At 35.4% G+C, this 14,431-nt stretch overlaps 1 protein-coding gene across 1 annotated transcript in view; it reads right to left on the bottom strand.

Moving 5' to 3' along the window:
• DGKB (diacylglycerol kinase beta) overlaps window positions 1-13,983 on the bottom strand; it is an 812,604-nt gene extending 798,621 nt beyond the window's left edge. The window contains exon 1 of the mRNA XM_064380347.1: window positions 13,965-13,983. The gene's annotated coding sequence lies outside the window, so the exon portion shown is untranslated. The remainder of the gene's footprint in view (window positions 1-13,964) is intronic.
• Window positions 13,984-14,431: the final 448 nt, after the last annotated feature.

Genomic DNA, 14,431 nt, shown 5'->3' with positions numbered 1-14,431 from the left:
TTATTTTGCTTAAGAAAAAACATGGATGATTGTAATATTCAATCATGAGGGACAACATAATGTTTTCTTTCATGGCTTTTCCACACAGTGGTCACATTTGCGTATTTTCATAGGGAAGACAACCATTGTCCGTCATTTATCACCACAGACATGAGTTACAAGTTAGAAATTTACCTCGGCGTGACTTTGGAGGGCTAACTTACCTTCAAAGTTACAGATATGTAACTAAAATCAGCTCTTAACTTTGATGTGTTTATATATTTTGAAGATCAGTTTGTGAAATACAAGATTCAAATATAAGGTGTGATGAATGCATTTAGCTCACTTAAAATATTTTGCTGCCATTCAAAACAACAGCTTGGAACATGGTGATCAATTTAAAAAAGCAAAATCTGAGTTTTTTATATATACTACTTGATTACAGAAAGGAAGTTTTCACCTAAACAGTTTTTTTAACTAGCCAAAAATACCAGTACTTTTATTTATATGCTAAAACTACAGGTAATCCTCAGACATCATCTTTTATTGTGTTTTACAAGATGGGCCTACGAACTGTATTATTTTTAAATTAAATATATTTTGAGAGTATCATTAATAAAATAATACTACTGTGGTAAAGGTAAATAAGAGTAGGAAGAATATAAGCTCCTGTATATTGTAATTTGAGAAAAACTGATTATACTAATATCATTTTGTATAATGAAGTCAGGGAAAATCCAGTCAGATACTAAAATTGACAGTGAAAATGAGGATTTTTCTCTAAACTTTACTTGATACCAACTAAGGTCAATCTGTGTTATTATTATCAATGTCACATCACGGATCATCTTTTTATCCATTTTGACATCAATGTGAATACTGTATACTCTGTACTCTGAATACATTTATCTTGTCTTCTGCCCAGATTTTATAATTCATATTAACATATATTTCTCTTGTCAAATTAAGCCAAATATAAACCACTGGTAAATGTTCTATTACCCATCATCTCAGGCAGGGCTCAGGACAAACAGCAGATAACATGACATCCTAATTTAAAGATTTACTACATGTTATTGTGAGGGCTCTAGGCTCTTTTCCCTAAAGGTTCACTAAAAGTTACTGATATGAGGTGGATTGATGGAGGAGAAAAAGCATACAAATCTATTTAACATGTATACAGGGGAGCCTTCCTTTCCATCCGTCTTTGACATATGTACAGTTATAAGGCTTTCCATTTCTTTTACCTTAATTTTTAACATATTTTGAAAATATTTGCATTTTATTTTCTTCATTTTGAAGATTTGTGTGCATGCACCTTAGCTTTTATTTTTTTCCACATAATAAAGTTTTTTGAACAAAACATTGAATTTATTTTGATATTCCTCCATTTTCTGTTCAGACACACCCTGATGGTAACTCCAAGAGTTACCAAACCTTTCTAATTTAAACACATAGAATTTAGAATTTTATGAAATGGTTCTGTCTCAATGAATTGTGTTTATACTAAGGTGATCAAAGTGCACTCCATTTTATTAGCCTCATGTCCCTGAGATGTAGCAGTCACAGCAATGCCTATGGACATGCAAGGAAGAACCACCTGCCCATATCTGAAAAGCGTGGTTGGGAGTAACAGCCTCCACTCTCAGCTTCTTCTGTTTCATCACAGCTTTTGAGCTGGGGTCACTCTTCTTCAAGTGGCCACAGCAGATCATTGAGCAAACTAAGGCATAAATGTTGGGCTTTTTTTTGCTTCACACAGAACTCTCCTAACCAGCAATGTTTCTTTTAGGCCTGCCTGTTGGGCTGGTAGAATTTATAAAACCCAAAATGTGGTCTGAAAGTTTCTCCTACACAATCCTGCCTCTTTCTCAACCCACCCACACCCCTTTTTTATAACAGGTGTTACTCTCCAATTAACTTTTCTAGCCCTTCTAAACTTCACTCTCAGCCTCTGCTGCTCAGAAGATCTAACTTCACATAATTTAGAATTTTCTCCTAGTAACACAGCCCAAATATCGCAGATTACTTATGTTATCTATCCACTGGGTAAAAACACATCCTCTTAGCCTTGATATTAAATGGGGTGATATAGTTACAAATTCTTTAAAATTACAGTATTGTAGCAGGAGCGGCTGCGAGAAACAGAGCTCTCGAACACCGAACGGGGAAGGAAGGAGTTTATTAATATTACGGCCGGGAGCCGGACGATGATTTGTCTAAATGACCCAGCTCATCTAACAAAGAGAGACTCTGCGTTTATATAGGCTTACACTCTAGATATTATACATTAAAGAATCTTAGGTTTACAGCCTTAGCAGTTACGGGTGAAAGGGTTTGGGGTTTACAGCTCTAGTCTTTGAGTTTACAGTTTTAGAAATGACATATGAAAGGGTTTTGGGTTTACAGCTTTAGGAAGTACATGTGAAGGGTTTCTGGTCTCCAAATGGAGGAGTGGGGTTAGGGTTTGATCTTGTTTAAGTAAAAACAGTGTCTTCCACAGAGATTCCCCAATACAAAGCATGCTATTTACAGGAAGGTGATTCAGGAGGCGCCAAGTGGCTGGCCTTTCCTTCTATTGAAATGCAGTGTGGAGATCAAGGGGGAGGTGATCCCAGATGCCTGGGTCTCCTTCCTCAGTATCACCAACCATAAAACCACTTGTCTAGAACTATAAAAAATCATGGTAACTTTGAATAATATGTGGCACACATCTATAATTCTTAATCATCAGTTTAATTCCTTAGGTATGTAATGGTTTGCATATTTTATGAAGCATTTCCAGATACTCAAAATAGAAATAAAACTCGTATACCCATGTTCTGAGTACCATTGCTTCAACTTCGAAAGTGAATAAGGTAATTTTCAGTGTGAGAATGGCTGTCTCCAATTTGCATTTTTTATTTCAGCAACAGAATTTTAGAACACATCCAACCTTTCCTATCGTATCGATTAAAGTAACAGCAGCAGCGACATCAGCATTGTGTTGCCTTTTTTAGAGATCAAAACTACATTATTATTTTTAGATTTTGAGTGAATTAATTTATTCTGTGGTAGAGAACACGTGTTTATGTTTAGAAATAGACGCCTTTCATCATGATCCTGATAGGTCAAGGTTTGTCTCTCTTTTGCTTTTTACTCATTTAAAATGTAATCAATTAGTTACCTGTGCTTTCACATAACAGATGAACATTTATGGCGTGCTCTGTAAATAGCTATAGCTCTGTGTGTGTGTGTGTGTGTGTGTGTGTGCACGTGCACGTGCACGTGCACATATACAAGCAAATTACTAGAAGACATGTTGGTAAAATTGGCAAGGCTAATAAACTTACAATGATTTCAAGTGAGATACATTTTTTCTTTTCCATTTTAATATTTTCATTAAACATAAAATATCACAGCTGCCAACGTATAAGTTATTATATGACTCAGGATTCTACCAGTTGCAAGTGACAGAAACTCAACAAAAATGAGCTTAAGCAAGATATAAACTATATTGACTCATTAATTAAACTATAGATCTCCAAGCAACCAGAACCACAAATTTATAAGCCACTGGCTCAGTTGAGCACTCTCGTTCTCTCTCTCCGTTTCTCCCATTTGTTTCTCTTGCCCTGCTTGTCTTATTCTCTCTTACCGCCTTTCTAAAGCTAGAAACATTGATGGGACAGGTTCTAGGCTCTCCCCTCTTAAGCTTTCCATTCCAAAATAAAGGATCCTTATCACATAACCCAAACTTTAAAAATTCATGAGAAGAAACTTTTGTTATTTTGTTTGGTGGATGCTCACTTCTGTGGCCCAGAGCGGGGTTACTAAAAGGAGAACCTCATATAAAACTACATAGTTGCTCTGGGAATCCTGAGCTTTGGAAGGACAAAATAAATACACAGATACACAAAATGTGCCTACTATTTTCTAACAAAAGATGGGAAGTATGGTAGCCAGGGTAAATCAGTTGATGTGCACATCTGTTCCTTTGATCTAGTTCAGTGGAAGCTCCTACTAAGTATTTGATTGAAGTGATCAAATTTGCCAAAATAAAAGTTCAATGGAACAGTTAGAATTTAATTTATTTAGTTTGTAAATGGTAAGATGAACAAATATTTGAGAATTCAAAAAACTGTTTAACCCTTTTATGAATAATTAATCAGGTGTTTCCTTAAAAGTAAATTCACCTTGGAGTAGAGGAATGGTGGTCTGCCTGTTGAGAATCATTCACTTGCTAAAATTCAGAGACAATGATTGGACAATTGTTTGACATGCTAGAAAGTGACAGAGAAAGATTTGATTGACAGGTTTGTTGCAGAGCTCCTCATTTTAAGTATGTGCTAAATCCCCATTTCATAGCTAACATTTATTGAGATTTTTTGGTCTTCCTTGTAGTAGGTGGAAGATTTGCTCTAATTTGATCAAGATTAATAAAAATCTACCATGCTACAGTCAAGCACTGGCAAAAAATGAATAAATATTGCACAGATCTTGCTCTGTAACTGCACATAGCACAATTAGGAAGACACAAAGGTAAAACTAAAATTATATATACATAAATGTATACACATATGTGATATTTGTTATTATAAAGCTATATAAGAAAATGTGCAGTAGGAAAATTATTTTTAAGATAACTTGTGGAAATCTGGGAATACAGAGAGGTTTTACTTTGGAGGTGATGCCCAGTGGACATTTGGAAGAATCAACGTGCTTATCAGTTATGAATAAGAATAAGGAATAGAGTCACAAAATATGTGCTAAGGCATAGAGTCACAAAATGACATCATATCTTGAAGAGTTATAAATATTTAAGATTGCCCAGCACAGTGGCTCACATCTATAATTTCAGCACTTTAGGATGCCAGACAGGTAGATCGCTTGAGCTCAGGAGTGTGAGATCATGCTGGGCAACATGGCAAAACCCCATCTCTACAAAAAATAAAAAAAGTTAGCTGTGTGTGGTAGATTGCACCTGTGGTCCCAGCTACTTGGGAGGCTGAAGTGGGAAGATCCCATGAGCCCAGAAGGCAGAGTCTGCAGTGAGCCAAGATTGCACCCTTGCACTCCAGCCTGGGTGACAGAGCCAGACTTTGTCTCAAAAATAAATAAATAAATAAGATAAATGGAAAATAAAATGCATGAGTATTACAGACAGAATTTAGATGGTTAGTAAACACCAGTAAATCAATGATCTTGCAGGTTATGCAGAATTTATTCTATCATAATTGGAAGTTTGTAAATAGGAGTTGGACTAGTTAGGGGGAAATGAGAAGAGCAAACTCTCATTTTTAAGAGATCTTACTGGTAAGACTGAAGAGGAAATACGGAGTAAGAATTGACTGTTGGTCATTAAATGAGACAAGAGGCAAGAGGGACAATTTCTTGAATTAAATCAATGTAACTCAGGATTTACATTATAGGCTTTTATGGTATTCAGGGTTCTATTAGTTGAAAGTAACTAAAACCCAGCTAAGAATGGCTTATGCAACAGCCAGTAATGGATCATAACCCAACCATGATTACAATTTGAATAACATAAAGAAAATAAAATAAATAGGGGATATGGATTGACTAGACGTGAGTAGTGAAAAAAGCAGGAGTAGAGGGAATGGATTCACGATATTTCTTTCTTGATGATTGGTTTTATAACGTTAACACAAATTTCATTTAGGAGGATCAGAAGAATATAAGATACACGGCTAGCTGGATGATAATACATTTTATTTTGAGATGTAGAATTGTATATACTCTAGATATGCAAGCAGAAAAATCCAAGAAATAGGTTATATTGGTTTATACTTGAATGGGGTTAAATCATTTTAAAGACACAGATTTGGGAGATAGATTGTTTACCCTGTACTTTGAAAATAAATGTATTGCTATAAGTATACAGTTAAGAATGAGAGGAAAATTGTAAAAATTAATAAGCAACTAATATGCAAGTATGAGGAGAACAGTTTTTACTACCCCAAGTAGAACTCAGAGCATATTTTTATATGAATAACTTATCTCAAGTAGATGTAATTTATTAAGAAGTTCTTGTGAAAATTGCTAATAGAAACTTGAGCACTATTTGTAGTATGGTTTCTAAGAAAAATGTGCCCCAAGTTTTAGAACACTAAATAAAACAAAACAATAACACTTTTTTCTTTATTATAGATTAGTAGCAGTGCATATTCATGGTTATCAATTAATGATTACTAATCTCACATACATTCATAAGTAAAATTTTAATTTGATTTAATGTACAGCAATGAAATAGAACTGAGTGATAAAAATATATCAAAACCTTAAACTTCATATGGAACAGAAAGAGAACCCAAATAGCCAAGTCAATTCTAAGCAAAAAGAACAAAGCTGGAGGCATCATGCTTCCTGACTTCAAACTATACTACAAGGCTACAGTAATCAAAACAGCATGGTACTAGTACCAAAACAGAGATAGACACCAATGGAACAGAACAGAGGCCTCGGAGGCAACACATCTACAACCATCTGATCTTTGACAAACATGACAAAAACAAGCAATAGGGAAAGGATTCCCTGTTTAATAAACAGTGTTGGGAGAACTGGCTAGCCATGTGCTGAAAGCAGAAACTGGACCTCTTCCTGACACTTTACACTAAAATTAACTCCAGATGGATTAAAGACTTAAACATAAGACCTAACACCATAAAAATTCTAGAAGAAAACCCTAGGCAAAACCATTCAGAGTGTAGGCATAGGCAAGGACTTCATGACTAAAACACCAAAAGCATTGGCAACAAAAGCGAAAATAGACAAATGGGATCTAATTAAACTCCAGAGCTTCTGCACAGCAAAAGAAACAATCATTAGAGTGAACCGGCAACCAACAGAATGGGAAAAATTTTTGCAATCTACCCATATGACAAAGGGCTAATATCCAGAATCTACAAAGAACTAAAACAGATTTATAAGAAAAAAACAAACAAACCCATTCAAAAGTGGGCCAAGGACATGAACAGACACTTTTTTCAAAAGAAGACATATATGAGGCCAACAAACATACGAAAAAATGCTCATCATCCCTGGTCATTAGAGAAATGCAAATCAAAACCACATTGAGATACCATTTCAGGCCAGTTAGAATGGCGATCATTAAAAAATCTGGAGACAACAGATGCTGGAGAGGGTGTGGATAAATTGGAACATTTTTACACTGTTGGTGGGAGTGTAAATTAGTTCAACCACTGTGGAAGACAGTGTGGCGATTCCTCAAGGATCTAGAAATTGAAATTCCATTTGACCCAGCAATCCCATTACTGGGTATATATCCAAAGGATCATAAATCGTTCTATTATAAGACACATGCACACGTATGTTCATTGCGACACTGTTTACAATAGCAAAGACCTGGAACCAACCCAAATGCCCATCGATGATAGACTGGATAGGAAAAATATGGCACATATACACCATGGAATACTGTGCAGCCATAAAAAAAGATGAGTTCGTGTCTTTTGTATGGACATGGATGAATCTGGAAACCATCATTCTCAGCAAACTGACACAAGAGCAGAAAATCAAACACCGCATGTTCTCACTCATAGGCGCGTGTTGAACAATGAGAACACATGGACACAGGGAGGGAAGTATCACACACTGGGGTCTGTTGGGGGGGACTAGGGGAGGGACAGCGGGGGATAGGGAGTTGGGGAAGGATAACATGGGGAGAAAGACCAGATATAGGTGATGGGGATGGAGACAGCAAACCACATTGCCATGTATGTATCTATGCAACAATCCTGCATGTTCTTCACATGTACCCCAGAACATAAAATGCAATAAAATATTTATAAAAAATAAAAATATCAAAACCATCCTTCATGCTCTGTTAAACTTACATTGGCCTGACATCAAAAGAATATAAAGCTATTAAAAAAGAAGTCTCATTAGTTCAAAGTCACATGTTTGGCCCCTTACTGCTCTCTGTTATTTGGCACCTGTCCTAGATAATAAAAACCATGTTTCAGCTCACACACAGGCATACTCTATTCCCTGGCTCAAGTTTTTTTTGTTTTTGTTTGTTTAAAGAATAGGTTTATTGACAATAATTTTATAAGTATTCTAAAATGACTTCAAAATTTCTAAACTTTAAATGTCTAAAATCTTCTTTATAATGGTTGAAATAAAATGTTAATATTAGTTGTTTTACTACAACAGTCCACACTAACAATTTCCTTCTCCTATTTTCTACAGGTTAAAGAGTAAAACATAATTTGACTCCTAAATTTGTCCACCTAATTAGACACATAGTACACTGATGTCTTAAAAGGCTTTTCTATATCTCACATAGAACAACATGACAGATATAACAAAAGCTTACTAAGTAATTTTTAATGATTCAAGATGGTAATATCAGAATGGATTCACATCCTTTTCCTATTCAAGGGAAAATTCTAATTAGATAGAAATGCTGGAAGTTTCAAGTAAATACATACGTGTGTGTGTGTGTGTGTGTGTGTGTGTGTGTGTGTATTTTTTAGTAGAGACAGGGTCTCACCATGTTGCCCAGGCTGCTGGTCTGAAGCAATCCTCCCATCTCAGCCTCCTAAAGTGCTGACATCACAGGCTTGAGCCACCACGCCTGGCCTTTAAGGGAATATTCAATCAAAGTTGTTTACTGCCTGAGCTTGTGCTGCTTCTGTTAGAACAGACTGACCAGATGAGAGATTTATTTGGATTTTTATTTTTGGCCCCATTCCATGGAATAACCTCAGGCAATCTAATTAATTTTTTATTTTCTTTCCTTTTTTTTGTTAGCTCACGTATAGCGATATTATAAAGATAAGTAAGAATCAGAGAAGGACTAAGAATATTTCATAACATACCATATAAAATCTACCTTGCAGAATGTTAAATAAAAGTAAAATAATGCAAGATGCTTATCTAAAGCTCTTTAAATTTAATATCCAAAGCTCTTTAAAATTTATCTTAAGGGAATATACATGAATTGTACATTGTACAATAGATTTTGATGTATTTTATTCATTTTACATATAATACAAACCTTTGCAACAAACCAATTATTTGAAATGAACCAATTTAGTGAAATGCCTTATGGAAGTTATTGGTTCAGTTAAACTACAAAATTGATTTTAACTTTTATTTTTAGACTGTAACTTCAGCTGGTTAGCTGCAGAATTTTTTACTTGAAAGATGGAAAATTTTAAATGAAAACCTTAATCCATATGTGCTGGAGAAAATCTAGGAAGATTTCAAAACTCCTACATAAGAATGCAAACAACTTCTTCCATAGCACATTCTAAAGAACAAGTGTTTTCTGACTTTACTTATTTTTATTTTTCTGAGATGCAGTCTCGTACCATGGCACTATCTCAGCTCACTGGACCCTCTGCCTCCTGGGTTCAAGCCATTCTTCTGCCTCAGCCTCCCAATTAGCTGGGATTACAGGCTCAGGCCACCATGACTGACTAATTTTTGTATTTTTAGTAGAGATGAGGTTTTACCATGTTAGCCAGACTGGTCTTGAACTCCTGGAATCAAGTGATTCACCAGCCTTGGCCTCCCACAGCGCTGGGATTACAGGTGTGAGCCACCGCACCCGGCCCCAGTTTCCTGACTTTAGAAGCAAGTGATCGACTCTTGTAAAAAAGAATGTCTTTCATAATTAAAAACAAAACTTTTTTTAATTTGGCTTAATACTTACTTTTCTGTAAAAATGTAATCGTAGAGCTTAAAAAATTTGAAATATTCTTACGGGTGGAATAATTAAAATGCTAAAAGTAAGTAACTTATGTAAGACTAATGAATTTCAGTGGAAAATTTTAGAGAGATAAAATAATTAAAATGTATTGGAGAGATCAAGAGAAAGAGAGAGAGGGACAGAAAGAGAGAAAGTTAGTCCAAAGCAATAACCTACTCTAATAATCGTTGAGGATCAATGAGTATTTCTATTTCTGACAAACACATCATGAAGAAAAAACGGTGACAGCTCATTTGGCCACACTCCACACAGCAGAGAAATTCAAAAGTCAAATACCTTTATCCATTCCTGCTTAATGCTACTTGTTGCAAATTCATAAGAAATATTTATAGGATCTTCTTTACATCTTTTTATCTCAAGACAAGTTTGATCTTTGTTCTCTTTTTTTTTCAACAAAACATGAAGGCATGGACATTATAAAAACAAACTGCCATCAATGTCCTTTCACATTAGTGAAGGAACACTCAGCTTGCTTTTAGTTGATAAGCAACAATTAGAACATGAACATTTTCTTTTAAATTAGTTCCTAATATGAGGTTTTAGAACATTTTCTTTGAAAAATCTTTGATCTGTTGTGTTTGTGTATGTAACTACTTCAATCGAGCTAAATGTAATATTGTTTCCAAAGCAAAAAACATCTATGATAATAAATTACCTATTTGTGGATCATTTAAATATAGATAGAATCAAAATCATAGGATTTCAAGAGGGCTCTTTGTGAAAATAAATATTTAGTAAGTTCTACCTTTGATGACAGGAAACATAAAAACCCGAACTGTCTTTTCCACTTACTTTCCTCGTCTTCCCTTTTTGCCTTGAGTAATTTACTGAATAACCAAATCTCAGACTTTGAAGGAAATTGGGTGTCATCCAGCCATGTCTATGAGCCATTGTTTGGATTATCCCTACAAGGCTACTGACACTTATTCTTTACCCAAAAATTTACTGTGGCAAAGTTGAGGCCCTTTGCTCTGGAAAAGCATGGAATAATTAAATTGACCCTGTCAAAATGGAAGTAAAATTTGATATTTCTCTTGAAATGTAGTACATGGAATTCTTTATTTGAGTATATATATTTATTAAAACACAGGTAATTTAATGTTTTTAGCATATTGACCATACATTTGCATCATGCAAATGATGTGATGTATTTGTTTAAAAGTTAATACTGTTATTTTGGGCATTTTCTTACTATGTATCATTAGCTACATATTTAATCGTAAATATAAAAGAGTTCGTTCATTTTTGTAGAATTCTTTTTACTTGTTTTCCAGTCTGTCATTTATTTTGATTATTCATTGTCTTGAACAGCATTATGCTATTTGTAAGAGTTAACAAAACCAGTAACAATTGCAGGAACAGATGATGGTGATACCAGAGGACATCCAAAGGTAGGTAGAATCTGATATGACCATCTGTCAGTTTTTCTTAAGACTTCGTGAATCATAAACAAATTCGAATGAATATCAACTTAATACTTCCAGATCTTGCAAAATACTGATCCTAATCCCTAACACAAATATGCCTGGGTTATGCTAAAAAAGGGTAATTGCAGAACCCTCCAGCTTAGGAAACTGATGTACAGTCAGGCTTCAATTGACAACGGCGATACTTTCTGAGAAACACGTTGTTAGGTGATTTCCTCTTTGTGTGAACATTGTAACTGTACTTATACACACCTAAAAGGTATAGTCTATACTACAAGGGTCCCCATCCCCAGGCCAGAGACTAGTGCCAGTCTGAGGCCTGTTAGGAACCAGGTTGCACAGCACAAGCTGAGTGGTGGGCCAGTGTGCATTATTGCCTGAGTTCTGCCTTCTGTCAGATTAGCAGCAGCATTAGATTCTTACAGGAGCATGAACACTATTGCAAACTGAGCACACAAGGGATCTGAGTTGTGTGCTCTGAATGAGAATCTAATGCCTGATGATCCCAAACCATCCATCTCCTAAACCCTCATGGAAAAACTGTCTTTCCTGAAACTGGTCCCTCATGCCAAAAGGGTTGGGGACCACTGGTCTACTACACAACTAAGCTAAATGTCATAGCCTATTGCTCCTAGGCTGCAAACGTGTATAACATGTTACTAAACTAAATATATTGTAGGGATTTATAACACAATGATGAGTAATTGTGTATTTAAACATATCTCAACATAGAAAAGTAATGTGTTATACTAAGACATTTTGATATTATGAAGGCTATGACATCGCTAGACTATAGAAAATTTTTATTTTCACTATAATGTGATGGGACCTCCTTGTATACGCAGTCTGTCCTTGACTGAAACATCATTATGTGGCATGGGACTGTATTTGAAAGTGAAAATTGATGGGATCAATAGATCATTAATTGCAGTACCATGAGTTGGGCCTAATTAATCCCAATAAATTACATAGTATGACTTCAATCATTCATTCTTTCATTTACTGAAAAACATGAAAGATTTTGTAAAGAATGACTGCTACCAATGATGATAATGATGATGACGATGAACTATTAACATCACATGCCAGGCATCCTCCTACATCTGGGGAATTCAGCATTGAACAACATAGAGTTTCTTTTCTCATGAAACTTAACAGCCTAAGAGGGAACCAGACAATACAGCAAACATATAGTATGGTTTCCAGAAGTGACAAGTGCTATGAAGAAATAAAACAGGGTAACGTGAAACTGTAAAACCTTAAGGCAGAAACAAGTTTGGCAAATGAAGTAAAAGAAAAAGTTTCATAAACTATAATGTTCAATAAATGTTAGTTGATCGAATACATGAAAAAATGAGTTGCTCATAGGAAAAATGAAATGAAGGAATTAAGGAATAAATAAATAAATGAACCAGAGGAGAAAAAGACACATAGTATATCCTCGAAATGCTCCCATGTCATCAAAGTGAAAGTGGGTAACAATTCCCACTCGTTTTCATAACCCGTCCCCAAAGTTGAATGACTGTCTTTCTGTAATTCACTCCCTGACTCCCAAAGGCTATACTTTTATGTTGCTTTAACAAGGATACAAATCTTGGGGTTGGGAATACACTGTGCATATTCTTTGAATCTCTTTCAGATTTTACCCCCAAACTTTTCCCTAGTCGTGGACACCATTTCTGAACGGCAGGCTGCAGTGCAGATGGATAGTGTACACTAGGATGGCGCAGATACCAGGGAAACAGGGCGGGGAAGGGGCAGGGAAGTTGTCACACAATTCTTGAACCATTTCTGTGTAAAGCCCTAAAGTTTCAAATGCAAATCTGAATGAAACATAACTAGCATTTACTTTCCTTTTCCCAAGGAGTCAAATAAGGTAAACTTTTGTGTCACAATGAAAAGAAAACTAAGTCAGAGCTCCCTTCACGATGATTTCAACTGTTAGTGTTAATTTCTCAGTTCAACAGCATCTGCAGGTGGGATTATTCTTCTGCTTCTGTTCAACTGAAAATATTTTCTGACAGATGGGGATAGCAAGTAAATAAGACATGTATTTCAGAAGCTGGAGAATTCCTGGGCTCATGAAAGGAACAATAGTCATAAATAAATATATTTCAAGGTGTCCCTATGTTTACTGAGCTCTGAGATATTAGAAGAAAAAATCTCATTCCTATTGCAGGAAATCAAGTTTCCTACTTCCTTCCCCACTTCTGAATAATATTAACAAAAAGCTTGTGGTTTATTCTTGGCAGAAAACTCTAGCCACAAAATAGCTGACTGTGTGAACATTAAATACAGTACTTTTACAAGAATTATTTGGTTCAAGATTTGTAGCTGAGTAAAAATACCTAGACAATATTTCATAGTCTAACTTTAAGACAGTCAGCTGAATTTAAAGCAACATTTGTGAAACCAACTAGGCTTAATTAGGAAAAAGAATGAAAAAAGAAATAATAAGTATATTAACCATTAAATTTATTCAACGCAACACTGTGGAAAAATTCTTGGATACACAAAAACCTTTTTATTGTTTTTCAAAAAGTCACAGCAATGCCTAAACTTGCCCACAAAAGTATATTGAAGGTTTTTTTTTTTTTTTTTTTTGAGACAGAATGTCACTGTCATTGCCCAGGCTCAAGTACAGTGATGTGATCTTGGCTCACTGCAATCTCTGCCTGCCAGGTTCAAGCAATTCTCCTGCCTCAGCCTCCTGAGTAGCTGGGATCACAGGTACGCACAATGATGCGGGGCTAATTTTTTGTATTTTTAGTAGAAATGGCATTTCACCATGTTGGCCAGGCTGGTCTCGAACTACTGACCTCATGTGATCCACCCGCCTCGGCCTCCCAAAGTGCAGGGATTTCAGGCGAGAGCCACTGCATCCAGGCCTATTGAAGGCATTTTTCAAGCAACTGAAGATGATGTTGCTACAGAAAATAAAGGGAGACCACTTTACATTAGGTTCTAGGTGTGAAAATAATTAGAGTCTGGAATGTCTGTTTTATTCACAGATGTCATTTTCACCATATATTGCAAATAAACTACCTTCTCTTTCTGAGTTGCTATAAAATCACTGAACTTAGATAAATTTAAAATACTAGGTGAAGCAGCAATCATCACACTAAAGTGATGAATTAAAGATATGACTAGTATTCCATTAGATCTGAACTCGATTTCTTAAGATTTGAATGCCTCTTATAAGAACCTGATTGCTGATGCCCTTGTCCCCTCAAAGATTTTTTTTTTTTTTTTAAAAAAGGACAAAATCTATTGTTGCTTAAATCTT

The sequence above is a fragment of the Aotus nancymaae genome, unplaced genomic scaffold (genome assembly GCF_030222135.1).
Source record: "Aotus nancymaae isolate 86718 unplaced genomic scaffold, 86718_ANA_hifiasm-v0.15.2.pri h1tg000025l, whole genome shotgun sequence".
NCBI classification, from domain to species: domain Eukaryota; kingdom Metazoa; phylum Chordata; class Mammalia; order Primates; family Aotidae; genus Aotus; species Aotus nancymaae.
This window is presented reverse-complemented; position numbering and strand designations above follow the sequence as displayed.